The following is a 25,496-nucleotide window of genomic DNA, read 5'->3' as shown; positions in this document are numbered from 1 at the left end:
TCAGTACCCATAACCTGACAACCAAGAGCCAATTATTCTAAACAGAAGATGAATCTGATTGTCTCTACATGTAAATTTGGCAGTCGCTGACAACATTCATATTTTGTTTCTATGAAACATGCAATGTATGAACATTGTCAAACATGTTTCGTTGTCAAGGATATAATTTTCACCCTATCAAGGTCGAAAGGCTCTACTGTGGTGAATGTAATTGTCCCATTTCAATTTTCTGCTCCAATTAAGATGGGATATTTTCCTCATCATCAAGGGAGCAAGGTTAGAAAGATGGCTATCCGTTTCTCCTGGGATTTTGATGTTAGACAGATATGAAGACCACAGGGTCTTAAGCTGGTGCCAGTTTATAACATTAAGGCTGTCTTCAACCTTGGTTGGAGATGCTCCTTGAGAGCTGTACCACAGACTGATAATCATCTCGGTTCCATGTTGTGGCATGTAGTGAAGAACATGATGATGAACATGCTTATCCTACACGCTGGGGCTGGACTCTGAAGGGCACCTGTCAGATGCTTGATTTGAGAGGAGGAGAAAGTGCATGAGATGAAGCTGAAGATGATGATTGTTTTCGGGGAGGGTGGCTTGGTTTCTGAATGGTTTACATCTCCATTCATTTGTTTGAGGCTGTGTCAGAATGTTGACTTAGATGAGGCTAGGTCCTTAGGGAAGAATGAATAGCTCCTGTCAGAGAAAGAATAGGTTGAAGGCTGGGGTGCTGTAGGAGGGAGGGGGGAAATTGAGGGTCCTGGAAGAATGGCGGTTAATGATGGAGGAAGAATGGTGTTCCTTTCAGTGTGAATAGAAGCAGCTGAAACCATTTTCTTAATCAGAAGAGATCACTTCGGAAAACATTGTATGATTGTCAGTTGTACAATTTACACATGTGTTTATGAATTACAAATAAATAGCAAAGAGTAACAGGAAGTGAATGTGTGTTGACAAGTAATATCATGGTGATGGGCATACAGATATGGGCTTCAGTGGAAATGACTGACTGACTGAGTGAGTTTGGTTTTACGCTGCTTTTAGCAATATTCCAGCTACATCACGGCGGGAGAACATCAGAAATGGGCTTCACTCATTGTACCCATGAGGGGATTCGAACCCGGGTCTTCGGCGTGACGAGCCAACGCTTTAACCACTAGGCTACCCCGCCGCCCCTCAACATGATGAGTGCACACTAACACCACTAGGATAACCCATGTCTATCAATTCGTTGATATAGAGGAAAATGGAGGAAATATGTTTCAATTCATGTTTGTAGAGGAAAATATGTGTCCAAATTTATTGTTGTGGAGGAGAGTAAAGGAAAGATATCTCTCAATTCATTTTTGAAGAGGAAATATGTCTCCCAATTCTTAAATGTTGAGGAAAACATGTCTATCAGTTTGCTGATATAGAAGAAAATATAGGAAGTATATGTCTCAATTCATAGATGCAGCTGAAAACATTTTTCTCAATTCACTGTTATAAAGAAAATATGCATCCCAGAAAATGTGTCTCCCAGTTTGCTGATTAAAATATATTTCCTACATCGTTGATGTAGAGGAAACATATCTCCCAGCTTGCTGATGTAGATGACAATATAGGAATCATGTCTCCCCAAAAATTGATACAGATTAAAATATATTTCCTACCTGGTTGATGTAGAGGAAAGCATATCTCTCAGTTTGCTGATGTAGATGAAAATATAGGAATCATATCTCCCAAATTATTGATGCAGATTAAAATATATTTCCTACCTGGTTGATGTAGAGGAAAGCATATCTCTCAGTTTGCTGATGTAGATGAAAATATAGGAATCATATCTCCCAAATTATTGATGCAGATTAAAATATATTTCCTACCTGGTTGATGTAGAGGAAAGCATATCTCTCAGTTTGCTGATGTAGATGAAAATATAGGAATCATATCTCCCAAATTATTGATGCAGATTAAAATATATTTCCTACCTGGTTGATGTAGAGGAAAATGTGTCTCCCAAATGATGATATACTGTAAAATATGTCTCCTACCCTTCATGCAGAGGTAAATGTGCCTCCCAAATGATGATGTAAAGGAAAATATGTCTCCTACCTTTGATGTAGAGAAAGGCATGTCTCTCAGTCCCTGTGTCGATGAGTCTATCAACAGGGAGCTGATGACTTGGGATCATATAGAGAGGCCCACCCACCAGTGGAGAAAGGAAGAGGATGTAGCTGAGAGGTATGTACTTAAGATAGACAAAAGAGGAAGAACTCAATACTGCAGTTCTTGGCATTCATTACTCTTGTATATAACGTGTCTCATGTATCTGTGATGCAGTAACATGTGAAAAATATATGATAAGAAGGATTCACGACCATATTCAAGCTTGAACTGTGTAGGTGGTTGATAATGAGTTTTAAACTTGTGCAGTGAGTGAGTGAGTTTAGTTTTATGGCGCTTTTAGCAATGTTCCAGCAACATCATGGCGGGGACACTAGAAATGGGCTTCACACATTGTATCATGTGGGTAATCGTCTTTGGCGTAATGAGCGAATGCTTTAACCACTAGGCTACCCCTTAAACTTGTCGAACTTGTTTTGTCTCCAGTAAGCATCATTTCGCATCCTTACAATGACACTGATGAGTTAAATGTACATGGCATAAGTGCTTGTAAGAAAGAATCACTGATTTGCATCCACATGTAAGCATTTTCTTTGTAGGTGCTTAAAAGACTCAAACTTGACAAATTTATTCAGTCGCAGGGAGACATCATTTCACATTCTGGCAATGACCTTGACATTCCGAATTTCAACGGACATTATCGCTTGAAGCTATCCTGCTGTCTTATCATCTCCATGTTAAATGGATTTTGAGAAGATTATGTTTAAGAACCTTGATGATATTAGATCTTTTTGTGGTTGAAACCGTAGGGCAACATGCTTTCCGAGGATCAGCAAAGTTGGGGGAAATATCTCATCCAAAATATAAGATGAAAAAATTAATAATCCCTTCAGCATTGAGATGTAATCCCGAAGGCTCAAATATTGAAAGATGTCCTCCATCATCTGATAAAAGTATCAAACCAAGATGAAGGCCATTTAATTATTCTCCTTCATGAAGGACCATAGGTGCACTTGTTACTGGGCAGTGCAGTGCAGTGAGTGAGTGAGTTTAGTTTTATGCTGTGTTCAGCATTATCCAGCAATATCATGGCATTGGACACCCGGAAATAGGCTCCACACATTGTACCCATGTGGGGAATCGAACCTGGGTCTTCGGCTTGACGAGCGAACACTTTATCCACTAGGCTACCCGACTGCCCCGGATATTGTTTGAGCATTGTCAACATTGTTGTATGACATGCTTATAATGTTGTCAAAATGTTCTTTTTAAGTCTAACGATGAGGTCAGAATGCTCCAGCTTAATTGTCAAACATGAAAATATGGAGGATTTAGAGTTGATCCATTTTTTAATTACGCAGAGTTACAGAGAATACAGGAAAATATCAATGTAAGAGCTGCACTAGAATCTTTATAGAGTACAAATCTCTATTCTTCTGAAATACTTAATGAAGAAGCACATAATGCAGGACTAAAACGTATTTCACTATGTGAAGATCTGGGTTGAAATTGGTCTTTATTAACCCCATGTCGTAAGAGGAGCATTGTCAACATTGTTGAATAACATGCTTATAATTTTTTCAGAATGTTCATTTGAAGTCTTAGAATGAGGTCAGAATGAGGTTAATGGTATCAGTTTATCAGGATTAGACTGATGCCTAGTCTCTGAATATATATGATTTCGATAAAAACAAAATGGTTCCATTTAGATTGAAAAGGAGCCCCAGTGAGAAGGGAGATTCAGAGCCTGAGGAATCTAGATTTGCTTCATGTACAGTTTTAGAAGAAAGTGTTGGGCAGAAGGGAAAATGAGACTTTGAGACTGACTTGTCAGACTGGTGGACTAGATTTATGAATGCTGATGATGTTTATGATGTGAATCACAGGATTGTCTGGTCCAGACTTGATTATTAATATAGTGTCTGTGACTCAAATGGAATACTGCAGAATGCAAAGTTTTTCCATAAACAAAATGAAACAAAGTAAGTAAAATGGTGACTGGAGAGCCACAATGGCCGCTTTAAATGAACCGTTTGTTAAGTGCTGGATCCTTTTGCTTTGTTTTGTAATTTAATGAATCATTGATGAAGGTGAGAGACTTCTCTTGGTACTAATTACACTTCAATCCCAGCCTCTGACTATTGATTGACGGCAGTATGATGGAGTACTCTTGATACACTTCCTGGACCAATGTTTCTCTAAACATCCTTGGTCGTCAAGTGTATTTTCAGATCCGTAAATGAAGTATGCATTTTCACAATTGGTAACAAAATACGTCCAGCTGGTGAATTTTCCATGTTTCTGTATCGTCAGGCTAACACCATCACGTAAATTTAGATCCCGATTATGGATCGGAGTGTACAAGATAAATATGACTGTTTACATTAATTTTCTGTCTGAGAATTTCTGAAAGAAATGTTTAGCTTCTTTGCATTTTCTTTATCTGAGTCGAGAGGCTCAAAGACTTATCAGACACTCAACCAAGGGTGTTTGCAAATGTAGATATGAATAATGAATGAGATAGGAAGATCAGTGCAAATGTCAGATGGAAATATACACACTTCATTTACTCACTGATAGCTTGTCAGTTGCGAACTGATAACACTCTGAGTTCGTATTACAAAATATCCGCCCATAAGAATGGGATTATATATATGAAATGATATCTGTACATCAAAACCAATACATTTTGTAATTGACCCTTGTCAATTGTATTACCCTCGTCAGATAATCATTTTTTATATTACCCAAATTACCATATATGATAAATCACTTCAATCTTTGCTGATACTAGTGATGCTTTAAAACTGAATGTAAAATTCTCCTCTAGAAAAACCGCCAGATTTCTCATGAATGTTGTTATTACAAGGTGGACGGAGGGTCGTCTAGTGCTTAATATGTTTGCTTGTCACGCTAAAGACCCAGGTTCGATTCCCACATGGGTACAATGTGTGAAGCCCATTTCAGATTTCCCTTCCCATTATATTTCTGGAATATTGCTAAAACTGGTGTAAAACTACAACGTGAAATCTATAGTTGTCAATTTCAGCTCATGATGATTTAAACGATATTTATATTTGGGATTACATTTTCAGTAAAGCACAGATTTGAGTACTTTTGGGGGTTGAGTCCCATCTGAGATTTGAACCCACCTCTCACAGTCAGGCACCTAATCACCAACACACAAAATCAGCGATCTAACCCACTTAGCCATTGCAGCTTTCTGAAAATGTATAGTCATCAATTTCAGCTTATGATGATTTACACGATATTTATATTTGGGATTACACTTTCAGTAAAGCACAGATTTGAGTACTTTTGGGGTTGAGTCCCATCTGAGATTTGAACCCACAGTCAGGCACCTAATCAAGTCAAAATCAGACAACTGCCACCACAGCTTCCTCAAACTGGAAGTAAGACAACTGGTAACCTAGATCCCATACTTTGTGTACCCCTCTGACATTTAAATGACACTATGAAACTAACACCTGATAGACACATCATTTCCTTGGTTCTATTCTATCCAGTCTGTCATTGTATGTACATGGCATGGCTCTTCATCAATTTCAAGCACTTCTGTAATAGACAACGGCATTGTTGCCTATGCAGTCAGAGACACCTTGTATACCTGTCAGTGTGAGAGATGTGTCTTGATGTCGATGAACAGAACAAGAGTCAGTTGTAATCTGTCTCCTATAAACATTTGAAACAGACAGCCTTACCGGGATTGGAATGGGATTTTCGTTGTTGCAACTGGCGTCTTCTTTCTGAGACTATCTTTTGGATGACAGCGGAAGTAATTCTTGAGCATTAAATCCGTTGCAATATCTGATTCAGACTTGATAGCCCAAATTGCTTTTCCATTGGAGTCATTGCTAGCATTAATTGTTTTTCACATATGATTGTTGATAAAACAAACCTCGCGAAATGACATATTTTCAGAAAAGAGCATTTTCCATGATACAACTACTGCAAATATTGGTTCTGTTTTTGCCTGGAATGGACTTGGCTTTCATGTTGAGAAGACACATTTAGTGGTGTTTCCTTGTATATGTGTGTCAGGGATATCTATAAATACGAAAAAAAGGACTTTTCATCAAGAGGAGATCATGTTTCTTTCAGTTATTTAAATTTTTGTCATGAAAGTTTTGGCCTTGTGTTTTCTGATCAAACCTGATTAGGATTTCTGTCCTCAGAAAACCTAAAGGCAGGAGGGAAAATACAAAAAATAAAAAATCACCAGTCACAGTAATATTCCTTTTAAGTACTAAAAGTAGTTTACTTTTGGCAATTTATGAAGTGTATATAGGGAAAAAAGCAATCTGAAAAACACATCTCTTGCAAGTTAACATTTTTTACCAATAAAATATTACGATTTTATTTTTTGAGTTTGAAAAATTACATATTTTTTTCATATTCTTGAAAAAATATGATCGGTGGATCCATAAAACAAGAAAGAAAATTGGTCTGGCTTTCACTTAACATACTCAAGGTTTCCACTTTCATTAAATAACTGATCTAATCCATAAGCTATAAATGCATCACTCTTGTATCTGTAGTGTGGTGTAACAGAATCGTTTTCTTTTCACCTACATGCTTTGATTTTTAAGAATTGGTGCATCCAGTGAGCATAAATATGTACCACCTTTTCTGAATTTTAGGGCAATTTTGTTTAAAACTTACTCATATAAACTGGATGGCCCAAGCATGTGAATTTTCACCGATCAAGGATCATCAGGGGGAATTAAGGATTGATTCCCAACATCTTTGATCCTAACTTGGCAAAGGGAGGCAACTCTGGCACCAATTTATAGTTAAACGTTGTGTGTTTCAGATTGGCAGGTTTATTTAGTATTTGATGACCTGAAATTTCTTTTTAACTGACAGCATTTCGGAAGCATTATCTATATGAACTCACAGACATGGGAATTTGATGACATTATGATTTGGTGAATGGCATCATTGGTTGCCATGGTAACAGCAGAATGTTGAAAAAAATCCATCTAGATCATGGTTGTTCTCATAAATATTGATCAAATTTAATGTTTAATAAAGTGGTATTCACTTGGCAGTGTTTTCTTTTGTTTTGGGGAACAGAGAAGATATTTATCAAGAAAATAATTCATATGGAGTGTATAGTCAAAGAGAGTTCTGGGACTCTTCATATATCTCAACCAATCATATTCCAGGAATGGAATGTTTCTTGGATTATTTAGACATTCCAGTATTGACATCCCTATGGAGGATGGGGAGCTACATATACCTTGACATTTCACCATCAGCATCTCATCAATGTTTAAATGGTCTCCCTTATTGATTTGCCACTGGATAAAGTTCAGATCCTATTTTCAAATTTCCCTCTATGTGAATATTGTATCTCTTTAAACTAGAGTTTCTGAGATCATATTAATTATTTATATTTATTTGTTGTTATGGAATTTATAGATTGACTAATCTTCTGACTGTATGGTAATCTGCCCTTTGGGATGAAGACTGACTCTTGATCTCGACATTACAACACCATGGTTTACATGACAAGCATACCGTCTGACAATCAACATCAGTGCCAGGTTCATTGTCAAACACCGGTTGATATCACAAGTGGAGGTTGAAAGCAAAACAGCAAGAAATCAGATCTTTTACTTCTAGTCCATCTCACAGTCCCTGAACCACATTATTTTCCCTACTGCCTAGCCCTCTCTGCAATGCTTAAGCCCTAAATGAAGCAAGTCTAGATTTCTCCAGGTCTCAATCTCCCATCACACGGGGCTCTTTTTCAATTTAAACAGGTTTATTTGTTACTCCCAAAATTATATATATTCAGAGACTAAGTGTTAGCATGTTTTACTCAAAACTATACTCATTCATGTTCCTCATTACGGGTATGAAAAACTCATCTAATAGGCACCGATATATGGTACATAAACCGCCTGCTGCCCTCATCCGTATTTCACACAAGAAATACTGGTCAAAGATTAATCCCATGAATAGATAGTGAAGGCATCATCTATGTTGTTACTGATTCTTGACACAAGTTGTCAACATGGTGATTAAATGGATGAGCTGACAGGAAACCCCATAATGCAATTAAAAATCCAAGGCGCCATGATTGAACTTGCACAGCATGACAAACACCAGCAGCCCATTTGAACCCATTGGCGGATGTGTTTTCCAAGTTGGACTCTATTTCATTTGGTTTTCTTTTTTTCAAATTTGACTTTTGTAAAGCATTTGTGATTAGGTATGCTCTAAAATATTACAACTGTTTGCCCTCAAACAAGAAACACACAAAGAATGCTCAAGGTCAAGGCAGTTGTTTTTTTACCTTTGAAACTGCTGTCTATCTCTGATGGGTGAAATGAAGGAAGTGTTTCACTTTACTTGTTTAAACACACTAACCGATGGGCAAAAAGATATCTGAACTCTGAAAATTTACTTGAAGTCAAATTTGAAAAAAAGAAAGTCCATTTTGAAGTTGTGCGGAATATTGAAACACCAGGAGAGATGATTTTTTATTTATGTTCTTCTAAATTTGAAGTAAAAATTTAAAGTATGTATATTGTAAAAACTTATCGCAGGAGTTTTGTTTTCACAATACCGGTACAGAGCAACTTCAGCCAAGTTAGCTAGGAATTTACACAAACTCGATATTTTCTTACCTACCATTAATAACTGACTCACCATTACAGAGGGAATGAGGGGCTTGCCCCAACACAACAAATTGAAATCAATGTTAGAAGTAAATTTTTTTGGTTTTTCAGTTTCCAAAGTTATTGAAAAATATTACAAGTTAGTGAAATATGGCTTCAATGGGCATCACAGATGAGGCCGCAGCTCCCAATTATAGACTTCTATTTTGAGTGATTGTTATATCCAATTTATAATGTTTTTGAATTGCTTTGGCTATTCAGTTTTTAATCATATTAAAAGCACAAATCGAAAACAAAAAAAATCTTATTTTGAGCAGCACTCTTTTAAAAAGAAGTATATATGTTGTCACATGCTGCAATATTGGAAGCCTGAAACTTAGATGGCAGATAGGAATCAGGTATTCTGTAGGTGTACCTTTTGTCTTTAGCTACCAGTATGACGTCTTCCTAACAACTCAATTAAATCCGGCCATAGTGTGTTTTGTTCGTATTAAAATATTATTCCCTTTTTGATGTGGTTTTAAAAAAATTAAAGGAGCGTACAGGGAATTATAAAATCTATTAGCTATATGTTTGCTTTGAACAAAATTTAAATACTATTCCCCCGTGAACTACATATCATCATGGAAAAAAATCCCACTTTCACAATGTCACCCAAAATATGATTTATTGACTTCACAAAGTGATTTCCCTGACATGGGGGAAAAACATTTTTGAATCCTACACACGAAACTGGGACTTAATTATCTCTTTTTGACAGGGGGAGCCTGAGATCAACAGTCTGGCGTTAGAGAGAAACTAGTCATAATACATCCTTGTCATATTGCCTGGATATGATCACCAGGAATCTACAACTGTCATCTTCATCAGAGATCTGAAGCCAACCAAATTGAGGCACTATGAACGACTTGACTCTGCCGCTGGTTTAAATTATGTTTGATGATTTAACAAGAAAAATCTTTTTCTGGTTTACTTGTTAATTCTGTGGTTACATTTTTTAACTTTCATTATAATATAATTATGGTTTCATGTTTAGATGTTTGTTGATCAATAGTTGAATAGCTTGATGGAACTTTCAGTTTTTGGGGTTATTTTTCGACGTTTTAAAATGTTCAAATCATGATTCAAATCATAAATGATGAAAAGCTTTTTAGTTCAGGAGCTTCCAGAGAATTATTGTCAATGACGACTACAAGTAACTGACACATCCAATTCTGTCTCTGTGTTTTTAGGTGAAAGTATTTTGGGAACAGTTATCTAACTACAAAACTATATCTCTTAGTGCCACCATTCACTGGTGCAAAAGTCTTAAGCTTGAATTGACTTCAATTCAGTTATCTTATTGTTAACACAGATGCTTCCAGAAATTAATTTCGCAATGTCCACGATGACTTTTCTCGAGGGAACTGTCCAGTATATGTTTTGGAAATGCTTTCAGAAAATCCATGGAATTTCTGGGGCTGTAAAACTCCCTGAAGAGTCCAATCTTTTCAGGAAGTGTGGAAGTGATGTTATAGCCTAATATGAGACTGAAAGATTTAGGATGTGTATTGAGTAAACGACTCTGGCTTTCAGTGTGTGTCTAACTTACGAGGGTGCATTCAGGTACAGATATCTCCTAGAAACATCAGGCCTTGTATAGCATGTACTTGTTTCTGGTCAATGCTAACACAGTTTATGGATTGGTAGAAGTTTATTGCATTCCAGGTCTTTTTTTAGTTTTATTCCGACTTTTTTCACCGTTTTGAACTTCCTTGTCACCGTGTTGTTTACAACATGGAAAGTGAGTGCACATTTGCCGGGGATAGAGGTAAAAGAGAAGAGGCTAGATATAGAATTGTATAGAACAGCAGCAATGTCAATGGAAGTTTGGAAACGATTTACTTTGTGTCAAGTTTATGTACATACTTTAATATTTTTGGTGCCTGTTGCACTAACTTCGATGCAGGAAAGCTGCCTCACTTGATTTGGTAGCTTTCTTTAGAGTATGATTATTTTTCTCTTTTAAAGACTTTTTTTTGTAATATAACAAAATTCATTTTTCTAATATCTTTATGTTCATGATGTAGTGGAACTTGTATGGCCTCATGGCCTAAAGCACCACATTTTGAAATACAGAGTTGAGGGAGGATCAGATTCACTCAGATTTGAATTCCTGGTTTGTCATTTCTGATGGATTTATTTACACCCTCTCAGTGGTTTATCTTCAGCCCAAGTTTGCAATAAATGACTGTAGTTTCTCATAATTTAAAAAAATGGAACAAATAATGTAATTTTGAACACTTGTACAATTTTTTCCCCTGCAAACGTCTCTTTGTTTGGAATCTGAGATAATTATTTTACACTAAACCCATGTGTGTGAGTTTCCTCAATGTGGTAAGAGACTTTGACCAGCATCACTCTTATAACATGTCTCATAACTGTAATATACTGAACAAAAATAATTAGGGATATATGTAATGTTTGAAATTATGAATGATGATATATTTATTCATTGACACACTGATAAAATATAAATCATAAAAATACCAATATCCCTAACTTATTTTGTCCAGTATATTTGCAAATCACCATTGAACTCCTGTGTATTTACTTCATGTATAGTAAGGGCTAGTCAGATAGCCTAGTGGTTAAAGCATTGTCATACCTAAGACCAGGGTTCTATTCCCACATGGGTTCAATGTGTGAACTCATCTGGTGTACTCCACTATAGTCATTCGGAACTTATTCTGGTGTGCCCCGATATTGTAAACAGTAACTTACACAGTTGGCCCCATGTTTTATTGCTTATGTTAGACTTGCCTCCATGTCAATAGCGCTATTGACAAGCTGGAACACATTTCGGTACACCCCCTGGAGAAGTCATTTGTGTATGGTTGTTATACGTACTGAGGAATCACTTGAGGATGGTACAAAAGGGATCCCTGGCCCTCATTAATGACAAATAAGCTCATCATCACAAGCACATGATGATCGAGCCATCCTTCGGCTGTAATAAATACCTAGAGCAGCTTCAAGTGAAAGGGGAAACGTTTGGGGAAATCAAAGAGATCCCTCAATGCCTGTTTCATAAGATAAAACCACATGTCTTTTTGTAGTTTGAGAGAAAATCAATAAAACCTTCACCAGCTGTTCTTAAGCACTAGCTGACCATGATCTGAACGACTATAGTGTAGATGTTCCATGTTGACTTCAAGAGGACGTGCCTGCGGCTATATACTCGGTTTGGAAAGATCATTATCTTGGAGGTGTAATATTATTGCTTATGAATCCGGGGCTTTGTGTTTGTTGTTTCTGGTAGATGGTGACATGGTTTGTGTGGTGAGCAGCAGTGCGTGGTTCCAGTGATGGGGATTTAGAGCCTGTTTCCTCTTTCTCCTGGTACTTTCAGGTAGTTATATACCAGAATTCTGAAGTAACCATGGCTAACAAAGTATTTTGGTTCTTATATATTCCAAGTCAGTGAAGCATCTTGAAATATTTTGTTTCAGTAACAGATGTTATATTTGGGGTTGCACTTTCTCAGTAAAGTACAGATTCTTGTCATTTTGTTGGTTAAGTCCCATCTTGGAATCGAACCCATACTCTCAGGGTTAGGCACCAATTTGCCAGTCGAAATGTCAACAATCTAACCCACTCAGCCACCAACGAACGGTAAGGTGGAGGTTTTGTCCCTACCCTCATCATTCCAAAAGACTCATGATGTTGATCACTGGATTATCTGGTCCAGACTGGATCATTTGCAGACCGCCTCCCTATAGCTGGAATAATGTTGAGTGTGAAACAACAGACAAACAAACAGTCCCAAAAGATAGTAAAATATGATTGCATGTTGTTACCAGAGGGTTACTCTTTTGGGTTAAGTGAGTGAGTATGGTTTAAGCCGCTTTTAGCAACATTCCAGCAATATCCTAGCGGGGAACACCAGAAGTGGGCCTCACACATTGTACCCATGTGGGGAATCGAACCTTGGTCTTTGGCGTGACGAGCAAAAGCTTTATCCACTAGGCTACCCCACCACCCCTCATGGTCAATGCTCATGATATCAATCGCTAGGCTGACTCACAGACCAATATCAGACAACAGGAATATTATTGAGTGCTACCTTAACAACAAACAAACAATCGAAACACTCGAAGGGACTCCAGGAATGGACTTCATACACTGTACCCATATAGAGAATTAATCCGTGTGATGAACCAACCCTTCGACCACTCGGTAACCCCTCTGACCCAGTGAAACAGATGAAAGCACACTAATGATTATATGATTGTGGACAAGTACATTATTGGAAGCTTCCATTTAACTAATGCCAACCAGGATTAAGTCTTCGATATGATCAGCTGGCACTCACAGAATCTTGAGATAGATTTACAATAGTATTTTCAGGTTGGCAGGCCACCAGCCCTGCAGAAATAATGCCGCCGATTTTGGTTCATCACTTGTACATTTCAGTCACACGCTGTCGTGTGTGTTTGTGTTCATTTCTACAATGCTGGAAATAACAGATACATATATACAAAGCCATACAGTATACTTAACTATAGTTTTATCTCAATCCTTTTCAATCCTGCGACATGGATATGATTTTGGGTGAGAAATATAAATGTCAATTTCATATTTTATATCGTACATTTCAAAATATGTCAATGTGGATATCTGGGGTGTTAAGTGCACTTTTTTTGTAGATTTTTAAGCAGAATCACTCATGGTGTGAGGGGCGGTGAGGTAGCCTGGTGGTTTAAGCGTTCGCTCATCATGCTGAAGACCTGGGTTCGATTTCTCACACGGGTACAATACGTGAAACCCATTTCTGGTGCCCCCCGCCATGACATTGCTGGAATATTGCTAAAAGAATATTGTTAAACTATACTGACTCACTCACTCACTCACTCATCGTGTGAATCAAGTTTCATGGCTTTAGATATTTGGCAGTAATCAACACAGTTATCATTGGCTATTGATTAAGCCGGAGGCTATCGCAGGTCAGTGAAGAGGTTTAATTGTCTGCGTATTTAGTATTGACCATTCGTCCTTCTGTTTCATCAGTCAATCTAAAACAGGAAAACAGTTCTGAATAGCCCATATCAGAAACCTCGAGTGTATTTATAGTGCATTAAATTTTAATGAAGTGCTCCTAAAAGAATAGGAGAGAGTTATATCTTGATAACTGAGTAAATATCTGACTTGGTTATTGATCGAGGGCTTGCACCGAAATCAAACCCTGCTGAATGATCCATTGAATACGGCAGTGGTTGCTGTTTAAGATCATAATCTGCGTCATTTATCTCTGGAAGATAATAGGGGTCCGACAGCTGATCTACAAGTTTGATATGGGAATGTCTTGTTGCCGGCTCCAGTGGTCATCACCTGTGACACCTGTCGTCAGTGTCAGTGGTCCTTAATGGATGTAGTAGTGCAATAAGGCATGGAGGGCGTTTATATCAAGTATTTTTATCAGCTTAATGAAATCAACATGAACTTGATGATTGAAAATTGCATGGAATTTCGGTAGAAAGTGTTTAAGTGCCATTACTGACATGAATATTCAAGACCATCCATTGTGATATTTGACAGAAATTATTCCGCAGCTGAAATGACAGCACGTAAACGTATATGGATTTATCAAATGTATATGGATGTATAAAGCTATGCCAATTACTAACTTCAACAGATCTCAACCAGCATACTTCCCATGGAGTTGAAAATGACAAAACTTACACGAAAATAAATGCAGTATTCAGAGCATTGTTGTTGAACAATATCTCCTTCGTGCGAACAACCAATAGAGTTAAATATGTGTAAATATGAAATTATTATGAACAATATTTTGTTGTTGCTGCTGCTGTTGATGATGGTGATGTCCTAACTACTTAAGTAGACAATATTAGATGATAATTCTAAGATGCTATCATCAATGCCTGAATCTTTTCACATCTTCAAAAATATATTTCTGTTTTCTCTGCTGATATTTGTCATAAAGGTGTGAAAATATTAGACGTTGAATTTCTTTCATCTTTTCCCTTTTTGTGTTTTTTTATTTACAGAGTAATTTCAGTCGGAGTTTAACAAAACAATCACGGTTTTCAAAAACATGACAAGCCATTACAATAATCATAAATGTCAACCTTCGAAGTCTTATTTATTCACTCAAACTAATTCGTTTGGGTGTAAATGGCGAAAAAAAGATGTCAGTTACAAAATCAGAGTGAGTGAGTGAGTTTAGTGTTATGCTGCACTCAGCAATATTCCAGCTCTATAAATAGTTGAGTCTGGACCAGACAATCCAGTGATCAACAGCATGAGCATCGATCTGCGCAATTGGGAACCAATGACATGTGTCAACCAAGTCAGCGAGCCTGACCACCCGAACCTGTTAGTCGCCTCTTATGACAATTATGGGTTACTGAAGATCAATATTCTAACCCGGATCTTCACAGGTTTGAAAATCAGAGATGACACCAGGTGTTCATCAGTAATCATGTCCTGCTTCACCACTAGCACCCACTCAGACAATTTGCATGAAAAAGTAAGTCTTTTTTGCCTGACGCTACACAGCAGAACTGCCATACGACACCAGTCTGTCAACAAGCCAGACAATCAAGTGATTGATGGACTGGAAACTTGAGTAACATGATAGCACATCCATAGGAAATCTCCAATCTCATTTGTTTGAATACGACTACACTTAAATTTGTTTATGAAGCACCAGAGTTGGTACCAGATGTAATGTTGAAGTTAAGCTGATGCAAAACTTCATCACCTCCTGCTCTTCTGAAATGTTCTTAAAACACAGAGAATGATGAATTTTTGCATCAAACTTTTAGAATACTCTTTTGGTACATTTTAAAAATGTCAAAATGTTGAAAACTGTTTTCTCATTGAATAAAGAGATCTACTATTTGATTTTCAACAAATGTAAATTTGTGATAGGAGTGAGTGAGTGAGTATGGTTTTATGCCGCTTCTAGCAATATTCCAGGCATGTCATGGTATGGGGACACCAGAAATGGGCTTCAGACACTGTACCCAAATGGGGAATCGAACCCGGGTCTTTGGCCTAACGAGTAGAAGTGAAGCAGTCACCCATCAACCCATCGTGATAATAATTGCTTAACTTCACCCAACCCCGCAACCTGTGTTCTGTTTATAGAACAACCACCATGAACCCCCAACCCCACTCATTTCAGTTACTTTATATCTTAACTTTGATATCAAGGATTTGTAAAACTGAACAGTTGATATGACAAGGTTGACAGACTGATAAATATGCTGTATATAAATGAACTATTTATAAACACGATAAATAAGATTACCGCTGCTAGGGAATCAGAGATTGTTTTGTCCGTCTTGCAATCGCCATATCTATATTCACAGAATACAAAGCTGGATGTATTGTATCAAAACAGGGCAAACCGACCCAACCAGGCAATTATTCCTTGATAAAGAGGAAGTGAATTGGTTTTCGCACTGTTGTTAGCCATCATTCATCCAAATCACACCCGCCTGCATTGTGACCATGAATTCAGGCAATAATAGTGTGATAAACCATTTCAGATTTCTGTACTTATTTCTACAAGGCTCAAGGTCTGAGGTAGAATGTGTCTTTAATATACTCATAATGTTGTAAGAAGTAGAATGTGAAATGGATGGCCATTTCATGATTGTTTTGTATTTAGCTATCCAGATTGTGAGTGTGTGGGAGGAGGGGGAGTGTATGGGAAAGGGAGTCATGCTTACTGTTTTTGTCAACAGTGGTGTCATTTTTAGACGAGGCTACAGGAAGGACAGGTCATGCTTACTGGGGGGGTTTCCAACACCTGGTGTCATTATTTGGAAGCAGGGGCCACAGGAAGGAAGAGTGATGATTACCATTTTTTGTTCTCAAACCCCTGTGTCATTTGGAAGCAGGGGCTACATCAAAGACGAGTCATTATTTACCTTTGTTCAAACACCTGGTGTCATTATTGGAAGCTGTGACAGTTCATTATTACCATTTTGCAAACACCTGGTGTCATTTCAAGACAGGTCTGCAAGAAGGCCAGACCGGTACCATGCTTACCGTTTTTTGGAGACAAGGGCAGGACTATTTGTGTGAACACCTGGTGTCATTATTTGGAGATGGATAGCTACAGGAAGGGAAGGACATGCTTACCATTTTGACAAGCACCTGGTGTCATCACTGATTGTCATAGATCCATTCAAATAATTTTCAGCCATTTATGAAAAACAAAATTCTTTTGTCAGACAATCATGTATTTATTTTTCTCAAGTAGTCATGTCATATATGTTTATGTTGCCTGTATTCGTGTTTATGACACAGGTGGCCTAGAGACAGCCATGTGCTGAGGGCATCGATTGATTTTTATATTAGCATCGTCAACCTCCCATGTCTCCAGCAGTTGCAATGATACAGGATAGAACACCTTTCATACCCCAACTCATTGTTATGATGCCTTAATGCTTTATACTGGGGTATTGATTTCAGTCCAAACAGGCACCGTTGGGCATAAAAACCAAAATAGCTGTGAAAACGATATGTATATATCCTTAATGCACCAGGCAGGAACTTGTGAAAAGGGTGTTCAGCCTTCTTCAGATCACATATATTCAACACCTAGTCTTTTGCTTAGTCTCCGAAAATATATGATTTTGATAGTAACAAATAAACCCATATAAATTGAAAAGGAGAGAGATGGCAGATTCATAACCTTTAGGTTTTTGAAATTTAAACGTTGCTGCAATCATTGTGAAAACCCAAGTTGACTTGGGGTCAATTCAAATCTTTGTTTGAGCAAAACATTTGATCTTTCAGAAATCTTTAAATGGATTCGTGATTTTTGGTGAGGTAGGATGGGGTTAAGTGTTTATTCAAGATTATTGCAATCAGTTTTGTACTCTCTTGTACATGCGTGGTTGCTTGTACTAGTCTCAACTAATGCTGGTTTTGTAGTGCCAGCCCACTGAGATGCCATACCACCAAAGAACATCGGATACCCAGTCAGACACAGTATACTGATTCCGAACCAACCAGCCCTCGAGTTATCTGCTTTATGGAAGCAGGTGGGTAGCCTTGAGGTCAAAGCATTCGCTTATCACGCTGAAGACCTAGGTTCAATTCCCCACATGGGTACTATGTGCGAAGTCCATTTCTGGTATCCCCAGCCATGATATTGTTGGAAGTTGGAATAATAGTGGCCAAGGCTAGATTACAGTAGTTGCAAAAAAGAGAGTCCCAGAGCCCCTAAAAACGAAACAAATTTTTATTTCAGAAACTAGATGTTAATCTACTTGTTTATCATTCAGTGCTAGTTGATTCATATCATCACTCCAGTTTCATTCTCTTTTAGCTTGTTGAAATACAATCGTCAGTATACATCGTGAAGAAACGCACTCACAACTTATGGAATATACCTCTAACAACTTCCTGCAATGCAAAGACCACTCCTTTTTAAGAAAGTTCAGACGTTCTCTTAATGTACGGTTAATGTTTAGTTTTACCATCAAATTGTAACTGGAATACATCAAGTCGTATTTAGGCATACGTTGTCAGAAGACACTGAATAAACAAGTATGGTTAAATGATCCGTTCCTGAAACTGCCATTATAACATCTATTCCATTTTGACACCATGTCTCTTAAGGCATGCGATGCTGTTTAACGGTAGCATCAACACGAGTAATATGACTTGATGGAAAAGGTAATTGCAGCTTAAAAAGTTCAAATGCTATGGCATCTGCTGTTTGCATATATTAAAGGTGGATGTACCTTCTAGACTGATGCTGAATGGGGTCTTGTTTAAATGTCAATACTTGAGGGGGTTTAGAATGGAATGTGGCTTGCATAGTTAATAAAGAAAGAGCTCAAAAACTTATTAATGCCATCATATGTAGCATTCTTTCATAGAAAAATGTCAGGAGCTTGGAGTGTGAGCAGAGATGAAGACAAAATCTAGTTCTTGTTCGCTCGTATAAAGGGGGCGTGAATTCCATATGATGCTGCATAGATTCCGAATTCCATACAAGGATTCACATATTCCATAGGATGGAGAACAGATTCCTTACAAGGAGATACAGAATCTATACAAGAGGCCACAAAATCTGTATATGGGAGCACAAAATCCTTATAAGGGGGCACAAAATCCATAAAAGAAACAGAATCCATATGAGGGGGCACAAAATCCATATATGGGGCCATCAGAAAGGGGACACAAAATCCATATAAAAAACACAATCCGTATAAGAGGGCACAAGATAGATATCAGGTGGCACACAATTCATATAAGGGGGGCACAATCCATATAAGGGGACGTACAAAAGGGGCCACAAAATCCATATGAAACACAAAAAATCCTTATCAGTGGGCAGAGAATCCATTTAAAGCATGCTCAGCTAGCTGTATTAATTACCCAATCAGTTACTCAGTACTCGGATTTCTTTCTCAACTCCCTAGGAAGTATACAATCCAAAATGCTACTGAGGCACTAGAAGCTTAACAGTCACATTACAATTATATCCTTTCGGGTACCCATTCACTGATGGACGAACAGTCACTTGTGTGAGGATATATGTGCTCCAGAGTTTTGGATTGGGCAGAGTGGAAGTTCTAGAAGCTCTCACCTACACCCATCCACCAACTGTCTCCAACATTGCTCCACTTCAGCTGTGAACTGTGCACTTTATACAGAATAATTTTGACATTTGATCCTTTCCATATGAAGTTAACAAGCTGTGATATAAGCAATGGTAACCAAGGTCACTTGATGAAGACAGAGGCGCCTGGTGCCCTGATGGTCAAACGCTGTTCTATCTTAGCCACTAACTATTTGTATAGAAATAACCCTTCATCTAATAACATGAAAACACCACTAGAGTCATTCCAACCATCATATTCCACAAACCAAGAGACATTCTTTGCAGACATTTCAATATCCTTTCCTATCTCAACCGTTTGTACAGGTAGACACCAATGCCATTCCACTTCGTCAATGTTAATGACACCTGATGTTCACAATATGTGTTGTGGATGCTCTGCTTTACAAAGTTTTGACCCTTTAGAAATCAAGACTTCATAATGAGAGTGAGTTTAGTTTTAAGCAACTTTTAGCACTATTTCAGCAGTATCACAGCGGGGTACACCAGAAATGGGCTTCACATATTGTACCTATGTAGGGAATCAAAACTGGGTCTTAGGCGTGATGAGCGAACAGTTTAACCACCAAGCTACCCCACTGCCCCTGCAAATAAGAGTTTAAATCCCAGACTCAGTCTGGTTTTTGTACTTTGTTTGTGAGCACCATACTTTATACTCGATGTAATTTCCTGCATGATTAATTCGGTTAATTTATAATTTAAAACTTTACACTGTGCATTCTGTTTAAAATCCAATTTAGCACAGTTAAATCTGCAGGTAACTCGGTTAAACATCCAAAACATATATGCTTGTCTCCGGACCGACAAAAAGAAATATTACAGCTCTTGTTAAGCTCATTAGAAATCACTGTTCAATGCCACTAACAGCAGAAACATCAATAAAACAACTGTTATATAATTTGAGTTCATTTTCAAACCATCATGAGATTTTTAACTCTTTTCCAAACCATCATGAGATTTCTAACTCTTCGCAATGTAAATTTGAAGGCATTCTGAGAAATGTACAGGAATAAGAAAAATGTTGTAAGGCTGTTTTTCAGTTTTATTTTCACACACAATTCCATGTTAATACCATGGTAACCTTACATATTTGAAAATGTATTGGTACATATCTGTTGAAATATGCGACCTGTCCTTTGAACAGTCTTATAATGAATACAATAAGGTTATTGTGAGACCTTTGATCAGATCTCTTAAAAAAATCATTGATACATTTTGTACAATGGTACTCCCACCACTTAAAACCTATGCTTATTTAACGTTACCTTAATAATCTTTCTCTTGTCTTCAGAAGGTGGGAGTTTATTGTTTAGACTCTTCCTACTTTGAAGGTTTTTTCATTAGTTCTATATCTATTTGAATCTATACTTGCTTGAGATTATTTTTAGGTTTTAATAAATATTTCAAAGTTGATCTTTTATGTTCAGATTTTCATTTTGTTCACTGAAAATCTATTTTAGAAAAATTGTCAACTCAGTGGAGCCTTGTTTAAATCTAATTTGAAACATTAAATTTTTTAAGTTAAACCTGAAATATCTGAAGTGGCGTAAGATGATATTTATTCATTCATTATACTTAAAATAGAAAGAAGTTTGCAGGAAAGAATTGAAATGGGATCTTACAAAGGTATTCTGTCTCCTGGTTGAAGACATATGTCACCGCAATGTCTTACGCAATGCAAATGATGATTACAATCAAATGCATTCATAGAATTGTGAATTTTCTCAATTCTTACTTTTTATTTGCAAATTAAAAAATATAGATACTTTGTAGATAATAGACCTGGAACGATGTGTTATGTGTTCTCAAGATGTATCAAAGACAGGCTGCGGCTAACTGAAGTGAGCTGACAGATCTTGGAGGAACTGTTCATGTGATGAGGCAGCTCCTTGCACGGTAGCCCCTTTCAGGCTATGAGAGAGACCTAAAGCAGTATTCACGTGCGTCTATGTCTCAACCAAAACATCCCGGTGTATTCAGTGTAAGACTATGCTAGCCTCTGGCATGGCATAGAGAGGGAAGGGTCTGCTTCTGAGGAAACCGGAATCTGTATTAGCTGTTAGTCCTTGAAACTGAAGATTATGCTCTTTTGGAATGTTGGTTTTATTTAATGAAAATTCAACTGGAAATTCAATAGATTTAGCTTTCTCTTTGAAATCAAACCTTGATTGATTGACACTGTTTTCTGTTTGTATTGATCTTAATGTGTTGTTCAGGATTGCATTTTTTGTCAAGCGTATTTCATTTTCATAAATTTACAGATTTAATGACGCGGATGTTTATTCAGGGTGATCAGATGGAGAAGTATCTTTTTTGAATGGCTTTTTTGGAACGGGTTATAATGAAATATGTTATCAAGTAATAAAGCTGTTAGTTTAAGCGAAACATTTCTCAAGCTATTGATAACATTTGCTTAAAGTATTCTCACCTGGATGTGCCACAGGCTCCTTCCGAGAATGTAGCAGGTCGTAGCAAATTTGATCTTGCATCTGAGGTTATTAAGTTGTGTGAACGCCTGACGTATTCAAACCGGATAATTTCGAAATGATTATAAGCAAAGCTGACACACTGCCGCATATTGCTTTGTTCATTTATGTATTCATCGGATATTCTGGGTGTTTACTTCCCTTTGATCTCAGCGTGTCTGTGTGTTTATTGATCAGGTCGATTCATGTCCATGTCAACTTTATTCTCAACTCTCAACTTTTCTTTCCGTGAAATGAAATGACCTATACGCTTGAGATGTTGGACGAAACCTTTCATTGGAGTTTGAGCAATCAATTACAGCATTTCGTCAATGTTTTTAATATTCGTGAAGGTTATGAATAATTATGAGCTGTTGTACTTACTGAAATTTTACTTTTAAGTATTTTCCATTTGTAATTATTTGATAATCTTTAATGAGAGACATCTAAATATAGGTTTCATCTTACATAAATTGTGATAAATTCGATATTTTATCTGGGCTGGATGTAATTAGGTTTTTATGAAGGGAGGTATGTGTGAACATTTTAGACAATAAACCAGTCTTTATTGATTTATGTTTGACATGATTCTCATCATTGAGAAGACATGTTTATTGTTTGTAGATTTCAGTGTACATTTCAAGGCTTCTTAATAGTGATTAGCATGTTCAGATCTTGACAGTACCATACATTTCTTTGGCTTCCCACCATCTGTGACTAAACCTTTGCAATCAATTAATGAAATTTACAATTTTCAAGAGCAAGACATGTTCCTCCAATAACATCATTTGCCTGCTAATAGACATGTTTAATGAAATTGACTTGCACTTTGTCTCTGTTAATCTGAGTTGAGAGGCAAACCCAGGACATACTTGTCAATCATTAATGGAAATTGACAGATTGTTCATGACATGCCCTGATATGTACGTCCCTGAGACTGAAATTGACATCGTTTGGGGCTCAGTCAAGCAATTGATTTGCAGTGCTATTCTGTGCTACATTCGTCAGTTTGAGACTCAGTGCACAGAATATCATCTATGAATGTGCAACCTCAGTAAATTAGTTTTCATGAATATCAATGATCATGAATATATGACACCACTAAAAACTACTGTTTCTTAGAATAGAACCTATGTTATGAGAATTATGTTGAATGAAAGTAGTTTATAAGCTTGATAAATTGATAATCAACCCTTAATATGCTCAAACTCAACTTGATAATGATTTAAATGCAGTGTTTTATATTACTGTTAAAGCATATTGCAGGATATTATAATATCTAATGATGTCTAAGATGTCATTGAAAGTGATAAGATTGATAAAATTGACATCTATTACATTCATTAAAGTACCACCTCGTTTTGTGCTAATTAGATCAAGTGTTAGTCATGTAACCATATTATTATCAAATGTAACATAAAATATTAATTTAATAGAAATAGAAATATATGAGTGAATCTTTTAAGTAATTGATGCATAAATAAGTAACATATTATAATAGGATGAGAAAAAAAGTTGAATGTTTCTTAGGTGAACAAAATAATGTACCTAAAAAAACAAGTGTCCTGTAGATGTGGTTGAAATAAATGACAGGTGTGAGGCAATGGTTTGAAGGTAACACAATTGAAATACCTACTGCAAAGTTTCCACTCTGGTCGGTCGTGTAATTCCACATCCAAACACTCATCATGTCAAAGTTTCCAAACTCCCAACAATGGCGAACATAAAGACACCCAGTTGACATAAGGACACCTTGTCCGTTTTGTTAGCCTACAAACTCCAAGGTAGACGGTGGTACCTTCCTGTACAATTTACACCACAGGTCTGGTCTCCAGTACACGGTTTGATGGTGTGTGCACGTCAGTTTGGTTTGAGAGTTTCACGGATTACACTGTGATAAACACGGCCTGGCGACTTGCTGCCAATCAGTGGCCCTGATACCACTGCGATCACTCCCCCTCGATCAACAAGTCGAGTGAGGAAGGAAGACAATACCAGCAGGCAGAGCTCTGGAGTTGCTGGTGGAGTCTTTGGCTGCCTCTATGGTTATTGACAATGTCTGGTACTATTGATAATTACTGCACGTGGCTTGTGCCACTGGGGGTGTTCTGTACGGTTTCCGAGGATGCTGGCAGTTGGTGTGGAGAGGCTGGATGTTGTAGTGGGAGAGATTGCTGCTGCCTAGTGGTGATCGTGTTGGTTTAGTCCAGTTCAGTATCCTTAACAGGTGTGGACGGAAAGTGAAAGTGGTTTTGCCCGAGAATGTATGGTCTTAAAACTATGTAGGATACCAGTGTCTTGTTGATGGGTGTAATATCCTAGAGATAACAGATGATGTTTATGATTGCATTTTGTAGGTTGACTATTGGATTTGGGCATGGATATCTTGAAACTGTAGTTATTGATTGCTTTCTTATTTGAAAGTAAATGTTGATTGAACATGGGCTATAGCATGCTGATGTTTTTATACAGAAATTAAGACATTTAGAGGAATTTTAATACCATAAAACTGATCCAGTGTGAAGATATTTTCACTACAAATCAAGCATGTCTTAGTGTTGCATATGACTGAGTGATAATATTATATACAATGGATACAGCTGGATATAGTGGGTCGAAGGTTTTGTTATGTCAGTTTTATGTTAAGTAAAAGAGGTCTTATCAGAGAAATATAATTCATGATAGATTTGTTTAGAAGTACTGTACTACTTTAGGAATGTGTTCTTGAGTCCATGATGAAGGTACTCAAATTAGTTAGCATCAAGAGAATTTTGGTTGTCATGGAGAAACATTTAAAGTTTCAACATCAGAATGGAAACAGATCTCCTGGCTGTTAATATAATTCATGTTTATAGTACAGTTTTCTGAAGGAGATATCAATTTTCATGTTTTCAGATTTTTCCAAAATTATGAATAATGTGAATTTTAAGCTTGGTACATTTTCATGAGAGTATGCATTTTGTACTTTGCAAAAAAGAGCTTATTGTATGTTCTATAAATAATGGTGTGCAATTCTAGCAAGTTTATCTCTTGTTATTTATGGTATGATTTCACATCTTCATGTTAGATGTCCTATGGGAAATTACTGGAACCCTCACTTGAACCAATGTAGTTGGCATCAACAGTGGAAATATATACTCGTGCCAGCATAGGTTCAACCTCTAGTGTATGAAAATCATCACCTTTCGTAATACCAATCACCCACCACCACTATCATCTATACATCCACCATCACTACTACCATTTCTACTACCATATATACATTTACCATCACTGCTACCACCACAATTTCTACCATCATCACTACTACGTTCTCCACTTCTACCATGACCATCACTACCATTTCCACTTCTACCATCACCACCACCACTATCCCCACTTCTACTGAACAATCACTACCATTTCTACCATCACCACCACTACCACTTCTACCATCACCATCACTACCATTTCCACTTCTACCATCACCACTTCTACCATCACCACCTCTACTATCTCCTCTTCTACCGAACCACCACTACCATCTCTAGTTCTGCCTTTACTCACTCACTCACTCAACCACTCAACCACCCACCCAAAATGTAGTCTTTGAGAAAATAGTGATGTTGTCCTAAACCAGTGATCATT

At 37.2% G+C, this 25,496-nt stretch overlaps 1 protein-coding gene across 1 annotated transcript in view; it reads right to left on the bottom strand.

The window, feature by feature from the left end:
• Nucleotides 1-23,905, bottom strand: part of LOC124276543 (G-protein coupled receptor dmsr-1-like) — a 96,864-nt gene extending 72,959 nt beyond the window's left edge. Inside the window, 1 exon segment of the mRNA XM_046712181.1 lies at nt 23,506-23,905. The gene's annotated coding sequence lies outside the window, so the exon portion shown is untranslated.
• Nucleotides 23,906-25,496: the final 1,591 nt, after the last annotated feature.

The sequence above is a fragment of the Haliotis rubra genome, unplaced genomic scaffold (genome assembly GCF_003918875.1).
Source record: "Haliotis rubra isolate DU_JTF1 unplaced genomic scaffold, ASM391887v1 Scf21, whole genome shotgun sequence".
In the NCBI taxonomy this organism is placed as follows: Eukaryota; Metazoa; Mollusca; class Gastropoda; order Lepetellida; family Haliotidae; genus Haliotis; species Haliotis rubra.
The sequence above is the reverse complement of the archived record's forward strand: the minus strand, read 5'-3'. Positions and strand labels throughout refer to the sequence as shown.